Here is a 16495-nt window from a genome sequence, read left to right as displayed (position 1 = left end):
TTTCCTTTTTCTTTTTGCTTGCAATTACATCACTCCTCTTTTTTTTCCTCCTCTCTACATCTTCATTACAGATATTCTCATTTCTCCTTTTACGAGAAACTACACGTTTCTCCAACACAGGATACTGACCTAAATGAGGAGCATAGCTTCTTCTTAATCTATTATACTCCTTTACACAATTTGCATCAGCACTAACTTTTGAGTCATCAAAGTCTATCATGAATAAACCTGATAATGTTTTCACTCGTGACAAAGCAACATATGCCATACCTTCTTTGAACACAGTTGAACCAATGTTCACAAATGCACAATCTACAGTCAATCCTTGAGACTTGTGAATAGTTACAGCATATGCTAGAGAAAACGGAAACTGCTTCCTACGTACATATAAATCTTTCACAAGCATGAAACGAACTGAACAACGACAAATGTCTTTAACTTCTTCTATCTGATCAAATTTTATTTTTAAACATTCAATTCCATCTTTTTTCTGATAATTAATAAAACCCACAACTCTTCCCATAGCTCCATTAACTAAACCTTTTTCAACATCCAAATTTCTCCTTAAAAATACTCTACAGTTCATGCAAACATATAGATTTTTTTTCTAATCCAGCTGTTTTGGAAATGTTCTTCTCTAGTGAATCCAATTTATTTTTCAGTGTGCCTGTTAATGTGACAGTAATTCTTCCATCCTCAATTTTGTCCACTGCTTCCAATTTCCTGATATCTTCCTTTTCCAATTTCAAAAGCTCCTCATTGAATATTGAGCATTCACGTAGAGTTGGCATTAAGCAGATGACACTTTTCTTTTCTGCTTTGTTCTTGTATATCTTCTCTGCAACTATTTCTTCCTTTGGAAATAAATTATGTAGCAGCCGACTCTGTAATGCTTTTTTGCCAGCTTCAGTGAGTAGTCCAATTCTGATATCTTTCAGAATACTTCCATATTCTTCATCGTTTGCTTGCCTCATATTAGTAGTAAGTTCCTTGTACTCAAAGAAGGACCAAATATTTGCATTACCGATGCTTCCCAATGACTTCTTTGTGTCTTCATGTGTCACAGTATTAAACACTGGTTGTTCTTTAACTGGAGTAAGTTGCAAAAGATCTCCAAAAACTATGACGTGTTTTCCTCCAAATAACACGTCATAGTCTGTCTTCAGAATTTGCTGCATTCTTAAATGCACAAAGGCAAGAATTAAGTTTGATACCATGCTCACCTCATCAATAATGAGAACTTGCATCTTCTTCAATACTCTTGAAACTTCCAAGCATGCTTCTCCAGTTAGCTTGTTGTATTGTATTTTGTTCTCATGCTCCACTGGTAACATTAGCAAACGATGTAAAGTGATTCCTTTTATGTTATATGCTGCTAACCCAGTTGGAGCAGTAACCACACAAGACAAAGTAGAATCCGTTTTTTGCTGTAGGTAGCTTCTGATGACTTTTATAAGGAAACTTTTTCCAGTTCCAGCTTGTCCGCTTACATACATCCTGATTGGATGAAATGATGTGCATGAGCACTCTTTTTTTTCATGTAGAAATCCGTGATCAATTTTGTTTCTGATCTCTTCATAAATTTGTTGCTGCTCTTCCTTCAGTTGTCTTTCCAAATTTTGTAAGTCTATAAATTCTTCTTGAGCTTGATTCATAGCTGTTTCCACTTCATTCATGGCTATTGATGCTTCATTTTCAACGATTGGTTGTCCTAGGGGATCTTGACTGAGTGTTCCTGAACTTTGGCTGTCCTGAGAACTGTCTCTAGCTATTTCTGCTGCAATTGTAGTTGCCTGTTCGATTTCTTCATTTAACATTTGCAGATAAGTTGAGAATGTACTGCATTGTATGCTGTCTTTGTAAGCATTAAAAGAATCTTCATAGCTTTGAAATTCTCCCAGTAGTTCATCCTCTGTACGCCATGGTTTAAACAGCTGTAAAAGAGCCAAGTAGTAAAATTCCTTTTTGTCAGTAGTGTCGCAACTCAGCTTCCTGTGATTTATCAAACTTCCTTTTGTTTGCTTCACCAAACATCCTTCCTCACCAATAACTTTATATTTTCCATTGTTGATGTCTTCTGTGGCTTTCCGTGAATAAATGTAGTTCTGCAGCACTTCATAGAGACACATGTTCTCCAGATGATGACTTCTCTTGGGATAATATGTGTCCAACATGTTTGATTTCAAAATATCTGTACTTTCTGGGTCATTCTCGGCCAAATATTCAATTTCTCCAACAGATTTCAGTACCCGATTTCTCATTGCTGCAAGGCCTAAACTTGCCCAAATTATTCTTCTTGATTTCGAGTAGAGACTTGCAGAAGATAACCTATCTGAACATTCGTAGGATCCAATTTCTCGATGCGATAACATCTTCAAACTGAAACTGTACAGCTTCTTACTGACAGTCTTCTCGTGAGAAATCTCTTCCCACATTTCCTTCAATTCTGTTTTTTCTGATTTCGTAATGTAAGACGTTACATATCGAGCAACAGCAATGGAATTGTCAGCTACATACTGTATATCCATGTTAGCATTCCACATGGATAAAATGACTGGGTTGTAGTCATTTATATTTTTTGATTCTTCTTTTCTTTTAAGGTTGTAGGTATTCTTAGGTGATTTTCTTGTGATAGTATGTCTCACAGATGACATAAAACTGTTTACTCTTCCATTTGAAAGAACAGGTCTAGGAAATCCAAATCGACATTTAGTGTAGTATTTATCTTTGCTCTTGTATTTCCGTCGACAGTATTTTCCACACCGATGACTTTGGAAACGTAAAACTTGCTCCTTTAACTTTTTATCTTCTGTGCTTTTTGGTATAGCACATGTTGCATATTCTTCAATGTAAGATAACACTGCTTCATCAGCATCTGTTCCAAACTTTGGGGCATCCTTGATCCACAACAGCATATGAATATGAGGAGCACCTCTTGCCTGGTACTCTTTTCTCCAAAAGAAATCCACTACTTCTCCTAGAGGTGGATTTTTTTTATTGCAGATGAACGACATCATAGCCTCAAATCTATGATTGAAATATCTGCAAACATTAACCGGATCCAATGAGCACAGTTCTCCTGCTGTCTTGTATTCGATGTTTTTAATGTTTGAATTTGCCTCTCGTAGAAAATCCAGTAAATCCAGTAAATCATCCCAAGCGTACTCAGCACAGCTTAGGGTAACGAACCATGTTGGTGTTCCTAAATTCCGTAACATGCATTTTAATTCACCATGACGTCGGTACCACGTTGACAAGCCATCAGATTGATCAGTTGTGTTTCCAAATGATCATCTCGGTGCTGCACTTTCTCCATAAAATCCTTAGCAGACACATTTTGTAAATGTACTCCACTTTTTAAAATGTGATTTACTGCATAAGACAGTGCAGACAAGTCGCTTTCAAATAAAAGATGGAACAAATAAGGAATACTTTGTCGAAATCTGGGATCTTCAGCATATAGTCTTGTAGTCCGATACTCAGAAGCTGGAATCTGTTCCGGACGTTCATCGTATCGTCCTCCTTTTCCTGTAGGAAACAGCTGGGGAAAACATCGAGCTTCCAAGCTCTCCTCCCATACACTCACGGGAGTTCCTTTTGCTTTCTTCATCTGAAACAGATCAATATTGTCTCCCATAACTTCTTTTGAATGAAGAGGATGTATGCTAAAATGTTCATAAATTTCTTCTTCCTTTGACTTGTCCACTTTTTCAATTTGTCCAGTTGGTGTTTCTGTGTCTTCTTGTAAATCTTCTTCTTCTTCTTCTTCTATATAAATTGATTCATACCATTTGTTATTCCTTTTCAAATACAAATTTGCTCTTTGTACTTTCCGTACATCTACCAGCTCCTGCCAAATCTTCTTATTCTTTGTAGGTACACCATTAACCAGAATAATTAATGGTTCAGTTTCCAAAGTATCCGCATCAATAGTTTCCATATTTTTTTTCAAATCCAAGGGCAAATACACCACTCTACCTTTTAAACCTCTCAGTAAATCTGAAGGAGGTAATTTACCAGTTTTGGGCTCCATACGTACTATGGTCTGGAACGGATGAACACATTCAATGAGTATAGACTCATATGTATTTAATTCAGAAAGTTCAGCAGGAATTGCATCCAATTCTAAATTATTATGTACAGCTCTGGTCGGCATTCTATTTTCTTCTAACTTATTATAACAGTATTTACAAATACGCTGAACTTCACCCAATTCAAAACAATTTTCAAGAAATATATATGTGGCAAAATCCTTCCACTTATAATTATCTTCATTTTCACTTTTTCTATAGAGATCAACATACCTGGTTTGTTTTCTATAATGAGTTCTGCGGCAACAAATACAAGTAATATTTGGTCTTTCATTAGAGATTATTGCAAATTTTGTTATGTGATCATTAAATGTCTTACTTACAGACGGTTCTACATTCTCTTCCACTTCTTCCTCATTTACTGTGTCCTTTTCTGCACTGTTTTGTTCAGGACCAAAGTAACAAAACTGAATTTCATCAACAACCTTCTCTACATCTGATACCGATCCACGGAACAGAGCCCTATTCAATTCATCTAACTTTATTGCTGGACTTTTAGCAAAATACAACCGTCTCACAAACTTTCTCATTTCAGTATGATGAACAGCCAGCATCCTAAAATGATGGAAAACACTATTACACACTTTTCTAGATAGACAAGCCAGAGAATGACCCTGCAAACCAGTATTCTCTCTCACTCTGCATGGATCCAGACTTTGAAGCACCTTAATCTTCTGTTTTACACTTTTTTTTACTATATTCTCTTAGAAACTCACGAAATTTATCAATAGATTCCTGACGCACAGTGCAAATACTACTACAATTCCAAGTGTACACTGGGGCTTTAGGACGTCTCCCCATAGCCTCATCCGCCATCACTTGTACCTCATCTCTTGGAACCATTATCTCCTTCTCCATTATGCAACCATTTTTCACTTCGTAAGCACGACCTCTGGTGTCAACTGCATGCAGCAAACTATTACTTTGAAAATAGCTCTCTTCATTAAAAAAAGGTTCACTACTTGAACTATGCATCCATTTTACTAAAAACACTTTACAAAAGTTTGTTCTGTTCACTACTCTTTTCCTTTTGCTTTGTGATTTCAGTACATTAACCATTTTATCTAATGTACGCATCCTATTCAAAATTAAAATGAATAGTTTCCTTTTTAATTCTAATGCCTTTGCTGCAATGGCTTCAATTTCTTTTTTTCTCTTATAAAACTTAGCCTTTTGCTTATATTTCTTCACATCCTTTATCAAATTGGACATAACTCTTCTCTGAAACATTTTTCTACGTATCTCTTTAAACGCTGTTTTTCTGTTTAAGTTTAACTTTTTAGTTGCAGAAGGTATATTTGCATTAACTAAATGCCCAATTTTTTCCTCTCCTTTTCTATTGAAAACATTTTTTCCAGTACAGACATTTTGTACATTTTTCCTTTTTTTGAATATGTTCTTTAAAAAATCTTTTGTTTGCTTACTAGAAGATTTTTTCTTTTTCCCAACATGAGCATCTCCAACTAACTTAGGTCCTCCAGTTGTCTTCAAATATAGGTTTTTTTTGTGGTCTTTCTTTACTCTGGATTTTGTAGGCATCTTAAATTTTGTTCACTGCTCTTCAGCAATACCTGAAAAAAACTAAAAAAAAATTCCTTTATTTTATTTAAATATATTACTACATTTTTCATGTTCTTTAGAAATCTTAAAATACTATAAACCCCTTTCCTATAAATGAAAATCACAATAACACCTTCACAAATTAAATTTCTAAAAATAATTCCTGTGTGCACACAAAGTCATGCTTTGAAATTAGGTAGAAAACGAAATTTCTTTGCCAATTGCAAAGCATACTTTCTACTACTTTTTAGGCAAGTGAAAAGTACTTTTACAGACTGACACATTTTGAATCCACTTTTTAGATTCTTAAAAAAGCACATGTCCAAACTGCTTTTTCAGACCAGCACCATGTGTAACCTGGGTGACTGCCTACACTCCAGCAAGGGCAACCAGCCTTAGTGATGCTGTATGTATTTGCATTACTGACTGAAACCTCAAACTCCACTCGCTTGTGAATACTGTGCATGATTCCACAGGGTAAGCAGCTGGGTGTGTGCTAAGAGTCTGCTTCTGCACCAAAAAATGGCTCCCCCTTTCCATCTAATGCAACTGTGAAATCACCAGAGCAATACGCAATAAATCTCTGCCTGTAATTCCTATATGCACACAGAGTCATGTTTTCACATTAGTCACAAAACGAAATTTCTTTGCCATTTTGAAAGCACACTTACTACTCTTTTTTTTGGCAAGTGATAAACACTTTTACAGACTGACACATTATGAATCCACTTTTCAGATTCTTAAAAAAGCACATGTCCAAACTGCTTTTTCAGACCAGCACCATGTGTAACCTGGGTGACTGCCTACACTCCAGCAAGGGCAACCAGCCTTAGTGATGCTGTATGTATTTGCATTACTGACTGAAACCTCAAACCCCACTCGCTTGTGAATACTGTGCATGATTCCACAGGGTAAGCAGCTGGGTGTGTGCTAAGAGTCTGCTTCTGCACCAAAAAATGGCTCCCCCTTTCCATCCAATGCAACTGTGAAATCACCAGAGCAATACGCAATAAATCTCTGCCTGTAATTCCTATATGCACACAGAGTCATGTTTTCACATTAGTCACAAAACGAAATTTCTTTGCCAATTTGAAAGCACACTTACTACTCTTTTTTTTGGCAAGTGATAAACACTTTTACAGACTGACACATTATGAATCCACTTTTCAGATTCTTAAAAAAGCACATGTCCAAACTGCTTTTTCAGACCAGCACCATGTGTAACCTGGGTGACTGCCTACACTCCAGCAAGGGCAACCAGCCTTAGTGATGCTGAATGTATTTGCATTACTGACTGAAACCTCAAACCCCACTCGCTTGTGAATACTGTGCATGATTCCACAGGGTAAGCAGCTGGGTGTGTGCTAAGAGTCTGCTTCTGCACCAAAAAATGGCTCCCCCTTTCCATCTAATGCAACTGTGAAATCACCAGAGCAATACGCAATAAATCTCTGCCTGTAATTCCTATTTGCACACAGAGTCATGTTTTCACATTAGTCACAAAACGAAATTTCTTTGCCAATTTGAAAGCACACTTACTACTCTTTTTTGTTGGCAAGTGATAAACACTTTTACAGACTGACACATTATGAATCCACTTTTCAGATTCTTAAAAAAGCACATGTCCAAACTGCTTTTTCAGACCAGCACCATGTGTAACCTGGGTGACTGCCTACACTCCAGCAAGGGCAACCAGCCTTAGTGATGCTGAATGTATTTGCATTACTGACTGAAACCTCAAACCCCACTCGCTTGTGAATACTGTGCATGATTCCACAGGGTAAGCAGCTGGGTGTGTGCTAAGAGTCTGCTTCTGCACCAAAAAATGGCTCCCCCTTTCCATCTAATGCAACTGTGAAATCACCAGAGCAATACGCAATAAATCTCTGCCTGTAATTCCTATTTGCACACAGAGTCATGTTTTCACATTAGTCACAAAACGAAATTTCTTTGCCAATTTGAAAGCACACTTACTACTCTTTTTTTTGGCAAGTGATAAACACTTTTACAGACTGACACATTATGAATCCACTTTTCAGATTCTTAAAAAAGCACATGTCCAAACTGCTTTTTCAGACGAGCACCATGTGTAACCTGGGTGACTGCCTACACTCCAGCAAGGGCAACCAGCCTTAGTGATGCTGAATGTATTTGCATTACTGACTGAAACCTCAAACCCCACTCGCTTGTGAATACTGTGCATGATTCCACAGGGTAAGCAGCTGGGTGTGTGCTAAGAGTCTGCTTCTGCACCAAAAAATGGCTCCCCCTTTCCATCTAATGCAACTGTGAAATCACCAGAGCAATACGCAATAAATCTCTGCCTGTAATTCCTATTTGCACACAGAGTCATGTTTTCACATTAGTCACAAAACGAAATTTCTTTGCCAATTTGAAAGCACACTTACTACTCTTTTTTTTGGCAAGTGATAAACACTTTTACAGACTGACACATTATGAATCCACTTTTCAGATTCTTAAAAAAGCACATGTCCAAACTGCTTTTTCAGACCAGCACCATGTGTAACCTGGGTGACTGCCTACACTCCAGCAAGGGCAACCAGCCTTAGTGATGCTGTATGTATTTGCATTACTGACTGAAACCTCAAACCCCACTCGCTTGTGAATACTGTGCATGATTCCACAGGGTAAGCAGCTGGGTGTGTGCTAAGAGTCTGCTTCTGCACCAAAAAATGGCTCCCCCTTTCCATCCAATGCAACTGTGAAATCACCAGAGCAATACGCAATAAATCTCTGCCTGTAATTCCTATATGCACACAGAGTCATGTTTTCACATTATTCACAAAACAAAATTTCTTTGCCAATTTGAAAGCACACTTACTACTCTTTTTTTTGGCAAGTGATAAACACTTTTACAGACTGACACATTATGAATCCACTTTTCAGATTCTTAAAAAAGCACATGTCCAAACTGCTTTTTCAGACCAGCACCATGTGTAACCTGGGTGACTGCCTACACTCCAGCAAGGGCAACCAGCCTTAGTGATGCTGAATGTATTTGCATTACTGACTGAAACCTCAAACCCCACTCGCTTGTGAATACTGTGCATGATTCCACAGGGTAAGCAGCTGGGTGTGTGCTAAGAGTCTGCTTCTGCACCAAAAAATGGCTCCCCCTTTCCATCTAATGCAACTGTGAAATCACCAGAGCAATACGCAATAAATCTCTGCCTGTAATTCCTATTTGCACACAGAGTCATGTTTTCACATTAGTCACAAAACGAAATTTCTTTGCCAATTTGAAAGCACACTTACTACTCTTTTTTGTTGGCAAGTGATAAACACTTTTACAGACTGACACATTATGAATCCACTTTTCAGATTCTTAAAAAAGCACATGTCCAAACTGCTTTTTCAGACCAGCACCATGTGTAACCTGGGTGACTGCCTACACTCCAGCAAGGGCAACCAGCCTTAGTGATGCTGAATGTATTTGCATTACTGACTGAAACCTCAAACCCCACTCGCTTGTGAATACTGTGCATGATTCCACAGGGTAAGCAGCTGGGTGTGTGCTAAGAGTCTGCTTCTGCACCAAAAAATGGCTCCCCCTTTCCATCTAATGCAACTGTGAAATCACCAGAGCAATACGCAATAAATCTCTGCCTGTAATTCCTATTTGCACACAGAGTCATGTTTTCACATTAGTCACAAAACGAAATTTCTTTGCCAATTTGAAAGCACACTTACTACTCTTTTTTTTGGCAAGTGATAAACACTTTTACAGACTGACACATTATGAATCCACTTTTCAGATTCTTAAAAAAGCACATGTCCAAACTGCTTTTTCAGACGAGCACCATGTGTAACCTGGGTGACTGCCTACACTCCAGCAAGGGCAACCAGCCTTAGTGATGCTGAATGTATTTGCATTACTGACTGAAACCTCAAACCCCACTCGCTTGTGAATACTGTGCATGATTCCACAGGGTAAGCAGCTGGGTGTGTGCTAAGAGTCTGCTTCTGCACCAAAAAATGGCTCCCCCTTTCCATCTAATGCAACTGTGAAATCACCAGAGCAATACGCAATAAATCTCTGCCTGTAATTCCTATTTGCACACAGAGTCATGTTTTCACATTAGTCACAAAACGAAATTTCTTTGCCAATTTGAAAGCACACTTACTACTCTTTTTTTTGGCAAGTGATAAACACTTTTACAGACTGACACATTATGAATCCACTTTTCAGATTCTTAAAAAAGCACATGTCCAAACTGCTTTTTCAGACCAGCACCATTTGTAACCTGGGTGACTGCCTACACTCCAGCAAGGGCAACCAGCCTTACTGATGCTGTATGTATTTGCATTACTGAGTGCAACCTCAAACCCTTAAAGTATTCCTTATTTTTACCAGTACACCTTAATTTATCGTGAAAACATAGTCCATATTATTTTACATGTTCCTCACATTTAAATTTCTCCCAAAACAGAAAATGATAAACACAACTTCAACAAAAGGAATTCTATTTCTATTATTCATTTCTTAATTTACCATATACATCCCCTCTCAAACTCTAAACTCACCTTTAAAATTAGTTAGCTGTGAAAGAAATGTGGCACTCAAACAGCAGATTATCAGAGCCAGGATCTCTGTTCTTTACACCTCTCTCCTCTTAGCAGAACCAGATAATGGCAAACGTTCCCTCTCTTTTTCCACACATATACATGTTAATTTCAAATCTCAGTGCTTCCCCCTTTTTTTCAAATGTAATCACACATTTCTATTGGTTGAAAACCAACCCTTTTCCAAAAGTACCCTTCCCCCAACTTGACTTCTGCCTAGTACCCTTCCCCCAACTTGACTTCTGCCTGCTACCATAGCAACAGCTCATGGAACACTGCTGTGTGGAGTTAGGTCAGAAGTTCACCAAACAATGTTTCAATTCCACAGAGCAAGAGTGCTTGACTTTTCAAACCTAACAGCAAATCCATAGTACTGTTCTTTGGTAACACATTTTTCTGTACCAATACAAAACATGCTTCTATTAATTTACACATACAGCCTAGTTTTTATTCTAGAATGGTATGAAACAGCCAATCAGTTCTTTTTTTTATGAAAAAAATATGTATGCCTCCATTTCCAAACTGTCTTTCATTTCTTTTTACCATTCTACTGAATTACACCTCCTGAGTGCATCCAGTTCTCCTTTGAAGATGTTCACAGTGTGGATTGTAGGGCACAGCTATGTCTTCTGGAGTGAAAAGTATGCAGAGAAAACAGGTATGGTGAGAGACCTTGCTTTACCAAATGTAGACATTAAATGGATTGGTCAGAGAGGGTTAAAGTGGCACCAATTGATGCCATTGGTGAAATCCTTCATGCAAATGTAAATGTAAATGTAGTTGAGCTTATATAGCGCACAGCTACCCGCTGTGGGTTTCCCGGCGCTTGCTTAGGGAACCCGTCCTGGTATTCCCCTGTAAGATAGCAGGGTATCCACAAGGTGAAAGTCAGGCATCCCGCTGCGAGGGGCCGTTGTGGAGATTAAGCAAGCTATTGCCCAGAGTCGCAGAGTGTGAACCCGTGAGTCGAGGAGGCACCGGGGCGAGAATTATTGAGTCCGTGGAATTTTTAGCCCAAGACCCGCCGAGGCGGGGAATTGAACCCTGGTCAAGGACCGATCTCAGCTTCCGGGTCTGCCGCCTCTAACCCCTGAGCCACACTTCTCCAAATCCAACACCCTGACCTCATAATAGTGCACTGTGGTGGCAATGACCTAGGCACTTTGACTGGGGTAGGTCTGGAAATGCTTATGAAGGACACCTTTGCACAACTGTTTTCACTTTTCCCTAAAACTGCCTTTGTGTTTTCTAACATATGCCAAAGGCAAAAATGGAACTGGTCCAATCATTTCTGTCCGCAGATTGACAAAGCAAGAAAGCACGTCAACAAATCTGTTTCTGCTTTCCTCCGTGACTATGGTATGGGTTCCATTTACCACAACAACTTGCGTTACGACATGCAAGACATTTATAGAGGAGATGGTGTGCACTTCAATGATGAAGGGAACAGAGTCTTCCTCTTGAACCTTAGACTCTGCATCGGTACTTACTTGTAGGTACCACTAAAAAATCACTTCATAAACACAACGGCTCTTTTTAGAGCCCCCTAATATCTAAACACTTAAATCTGCATTTCATTTCATTTTTTATTTTTTTTTTCTACCGTACGCGTACGGTAAGCTTACCGTACGCGTACCCCGCGATTTTTTTTAAAATCAATAAATGTTTTTTTGTACTTTTCTGTCCTTCTTTGACCCCCTTACAAATGTTAGGGGGTCTGTAACTCTCCTCCTTTCCCCCTTTTCAAGATATCACTCTTTTTTTTCTGAGTGAAACACACGAAATGGCGGCCGCCGCTTCCTGGTTTCGACCGATTCGAATGTTTACTAAGATCTAAGAGCCAATCAGAATCGCGCTCGCGCACGCCACCGTACGCGTACGGTAAGCGTACCGTAAGCGCACCGTAAGCTGGCTCAGATATATATATTGATTTAAAGGCTATTTTCTCAGAATCTACTGAACACATTTACACCAAACCTACAAAAGGCACTTCCTTGACCTGAGGACTACCTCTCTGCCAAATTTCTAGTAATTCTGTTCAGCCGTTCGGGCTGTAGCTGTGTCTAAAGGTCCTATGGAAAAATGCATGGGAAAAACGCGTTTTGGGACCCCCCTTTTATCTCAGCCCCCGCTTGACGAATCCCCCCGAGACTTTCAGGGTAGGAGCGGAGCGTAGCGCCCCACCTATTTTGAAAAATTTGCGAGGATTCGTCAGCCGGCGCAAAAGTTATTCCAAATAGAATGTTGCGGATTTCCTATGGAAACGTGGTCCTAACTATAACTACCTACTGGCGACCGCCAGTAGGTAATATATATATATATATATATTTATATTTATATATATATAGGTAGTTATAGTTAGAACCTAGTTTCCATAGGACCTCAGGACACAAGTGGACTTCATCCTCCGAACAGCAGTGCACCAGGAGCCACCTCCTGTTACCTCCAGTAAATCCCACACAGTGGGATTGCTAAGAGGTGTTCGGAGGCCACGCTCCCCTTTCTCCAGCACTTTGCAAACACGACTGCTATGTTATAGTTAGAAATTAGCATTTAAAAAACCTTAGAAATTCACTGAAAGAACCATAAGTTTTAGGGACGTCGTTCTAGCTAGAAATTTGCATTTAAAAATCTTAGAAATTCACTGAAAAAAACATAGGTTTCAGGGACATTATAGTTAGAAATTAGCATTTAAAAAACCTTAAAAATTCACTGAAAAAAACCATAGGTTTCAGGGACGTTATAGTTAGTTGGACATTTCACTCGTATAAAACCAGAGAAATTCGTCTGTTATAGTTAGTAGAGCCAACTATAAGTCGCATCCCCGCACTGCACTGCTGATGACGTCACATATTACATCACTCATGACATGCTCAGTGACATCCCTGATGACATCTCAAATGACATCTCAAATTACATCACTCATGACATCATCCACGTGATCATCTGATGCACCTCCTCACATTCTAATAAAACCTTTCATACACCCACTCTAAAATAAAAACTACCAATATCGAAACCATAGACACACCAATAGCAATTAGTACATACCCGCTCAGTGGTTCATACGTCTACACACACATCCATCCACTAACCCATACAGTCACTCATACACGCAGTCATTCATCAATACAGCCTCTGATATATCCACTCATACACCCATATAAACACTCACACTCACCCAAAGAGTTACTCAAAAACCTAGTCAGTCACCCAAAGAATTAATTACACTTATACAGTTATACACACACCACGTCACTTATTCATACAGATATGTACTGTCTTCAATAATTACTGACATAAGCACACACTTATCCATGCTGCCACTGTCACAATCACTCACTGTCACATATACTCACTTATATACTCCAACACTCACAAATACTGCCTTTCACATATGTAGTTACTTACACATATACCACTAACATATCCATTCACTCACCAACACAGCTGTATGTACACTCACTCACTCATATACTCACTAACACATGCACTCATAAATGCATACACCCAGTGAATTACCCACTCACAAATCTATGCACAGAGTCACACCCTCCCACCCACCCACACAGACACTCAGGCACCCATACAGATACTCAATCAATCAATAACCCATATAGACACTGATGTAGCTACTCACCAACTCATTCAGCTGCTTACACACCAACTGACATTTACAGTTTACTCACTAACCCGTGCATTCAGTAAGAGAAGTTTAATCACTCACTTATACAGTCAGTCACGCACCTACTAAATTATCTATTCAGACAATCATACACCCACTCATACTTCAATACACCTTGGCATTTATATATATAAAACATATTTAAACTTTACAGAAACACACAGTCACTGGATGATGTGATCAGTGATATCATCAGTGATGTCATTTTAGATGTCATCAGAGATGTCACTGAGTATGTCATGAGTGATGTAATATGTGACGTCATCAGCAGTGCATTGCGGGGAAGTGAGTTATAGTTAGCTCTACTAACTATAACAGCCAAATTTCTCTGGTTTTATACAAGTGAAATGTCCAACTAACTATAACGTCCCTGAAACCTATGGTTTATTCAGAGAATTTCTAAGGTTTTTTAAATGCTAATTTCTAGCTATAACGTCTCTGAAACCTATGTTTTTTTCAGTGAATACATATCTCCCTCCTGGCTGTCGCCAGGAGGTAGTTATAGTTAGTTTCCATTAAAAAAGCATTTTTTCTTTTGAAAATAACTTTAACGCAGTTTGACGAATCTTTACGAACTTTTGAAACTAGTTTACCTGACACTTCAACTGCTGTCTGGAATGTTTTGGGGTGATCTGTAAAGCGGGGCCAGAAAAATGAAGGGGGGGGGGGGGCGTTCCCAAAGCAGGTTTTCCTCATGCAATTTAAGAAACGACTACAGCCCGAACTGCTCAATGGAATTACACCAGAAATGACCTTGGTCCAGAATGGGTGTTTTTTGTAATTTGGTGTAAATCTGTTCAGTAGTATTGGAGTTATTAAAGTAAAACATTTATGTATTGCAAGAGACGTGGATCTGCTGCGGATCCTCTGTGGATCAGGAGAGATTTGCGTATCAACGCACCAGCAGCAGTGCTTTGTGGCTGGCAGCAATCTGAGAGGAAAGTTGCGGTCTCCGTTTTGTGGATCTGTACAAGGGAGAGGTGGTTGGATCTGAAGTGCACAGAAGCATACCAAAACTGTTAAAAGCCCTAAAACAAATTTCCCAGGATAATTAAAAGATATCTAGGAGTAGGAAAATATACAAGCAAACCCTGGCTGCCACAAAAACGATGATGCTCCTCTGGAGGTATTCACGAGTGGCAATGAGGTTCTCTTCTTGTTCTCAGTGTCAACTGTAAAAAATAATACCATTTCTTCCCTTAAATTAAATTGCTAGCAAATATAATCAAATCGAAGTTAGAATGGTGGTCAAGATCTTTTTTCTCTGCAGTTCCAATAGCTCACATTTAGCAGAGTATATCCAGCAAATTGGAAAAGGCGCCTTTTATAAAGTCTCTATATAAAAAGGATGACCCAGACGATCCCAAAAAATTGTGATCAGTTTATTTGGTGGAGGGGCAAAAGTATATGCAAAATTAATATTACAAACACTGGATTTAAGAGGCTATAGAACACAGTAGTTTTCAAGAAGGACACTTAATCACGGATCATTGTTTGAGTCTTTGGGCCATTTCATGAAAATCTATTGAAACCAGGGGTTCTTAATACACCTGATTTGTGGATTTTCATGCCGTACTTGATTTGGTAAATCAAGAAATCTTGTGGTACAAATTTGAAATTTTAAAGATATCTACATGTTTGCTAGCAATATTGAAACAACTGCACAAGAACAATTGGGTCAGGGTGAATTGGATTTTAGAGATTGCGTTTCCAGGAATATAAATCTTTGAAAATAGATTACACCAATGGTGTGTGCTGGCAGGAACATTATTTGGACTATACCTAGAATACCTCCCTAAAATCCTATTAGATTCCTATGCTTTCTCACCCAAAATAGAAGGTATACATATTCCTTGCCTCCTCTGTACAACAGACTTGGTAATATTGGGCAGGATCCCAGCCGATCTTGAGAGAAAACTGGCATGTTTTGATAAGTACTGCCAAAAATAATAAATTGACACTTAAGGTAGATAAAACCAAAATAATGGCCTTCAGTAGAAAGCCACATAGGCATGTATGGTCAATTGGGCAGACAAAGTTAGAACAAGTCTCTGATTCTAAGAATTGAAGATGGTTTTTAACAAGACCCTATCTGGTTTGTGCACATGGACACACTAAACTCAAAAGCACTTGGGAGAACTACAAATTCAAACGAGATTAGGCAGGGCTTTCTTTATAATCGGTGTTTGTGGCTTTTTAAGCTATGGTACTGCCAAACTTTTTTATGGGGTGCAGATACTTGGCCTAAGTGGACATTTACATTAGGAAAAGGTAGAAGGACAATATCTGAAAAACCTGCTATCCTTACTTAAATGCGCCATGGCTTCAGCTGTTAGAATGGATCTGAATTGAAATCATGGGCCTCCATTGTCCAAGTACAAGCCTTGAGATTTTGGAAGAAACTGTTGATATTAGCTCATCAAAAAGTCATGACTGTAAAGATGAAATCATCATAAGTGAGCTTAGCTGGACTAAGGAGGTAAGGAAACAGTTGATGGATATTGCAATTTCTATCAAAGATTAATCATTTGAATATTGCCCTCCCATACATAGTCTTTTCAAAAAGAGAAATGAC

General features: G+C 38.7%; 1 protein-coding gene across 4 annotated transcripts in view; it reads left to right on the top strand.

Moving 5' to 3' along the window:
• The window catches only part of IGSF9B (immunoglobulin superfamily member 9B), a 1286301-nt gene that overhangs the window by 273977 nt on the left and 995829 nt on the right, over positions 1–16495 (top strand). The window lies entirely within an intron of this gene.

The sequence above is a fragment of the Triturus cristatus genome, chromosome 3_2, assembly GCF_964204655.1.
Source record: "Triturus cristatus chromosome 3_2, aTriCri1.1, whole genome shotgun sequence".
In the NCBI taxonomy this organism is placed as follows: Eukaryota; Metazoa; Chordata; class Amphibia; order Caudata; family Salamandridae; genus Triturus; species Triturus cristatus.
The sequence above is the reverse complement of the archived record's forward strand: the minus strand, read 5'-3'. Positions and strand labels throughout refer to the sequence as shown.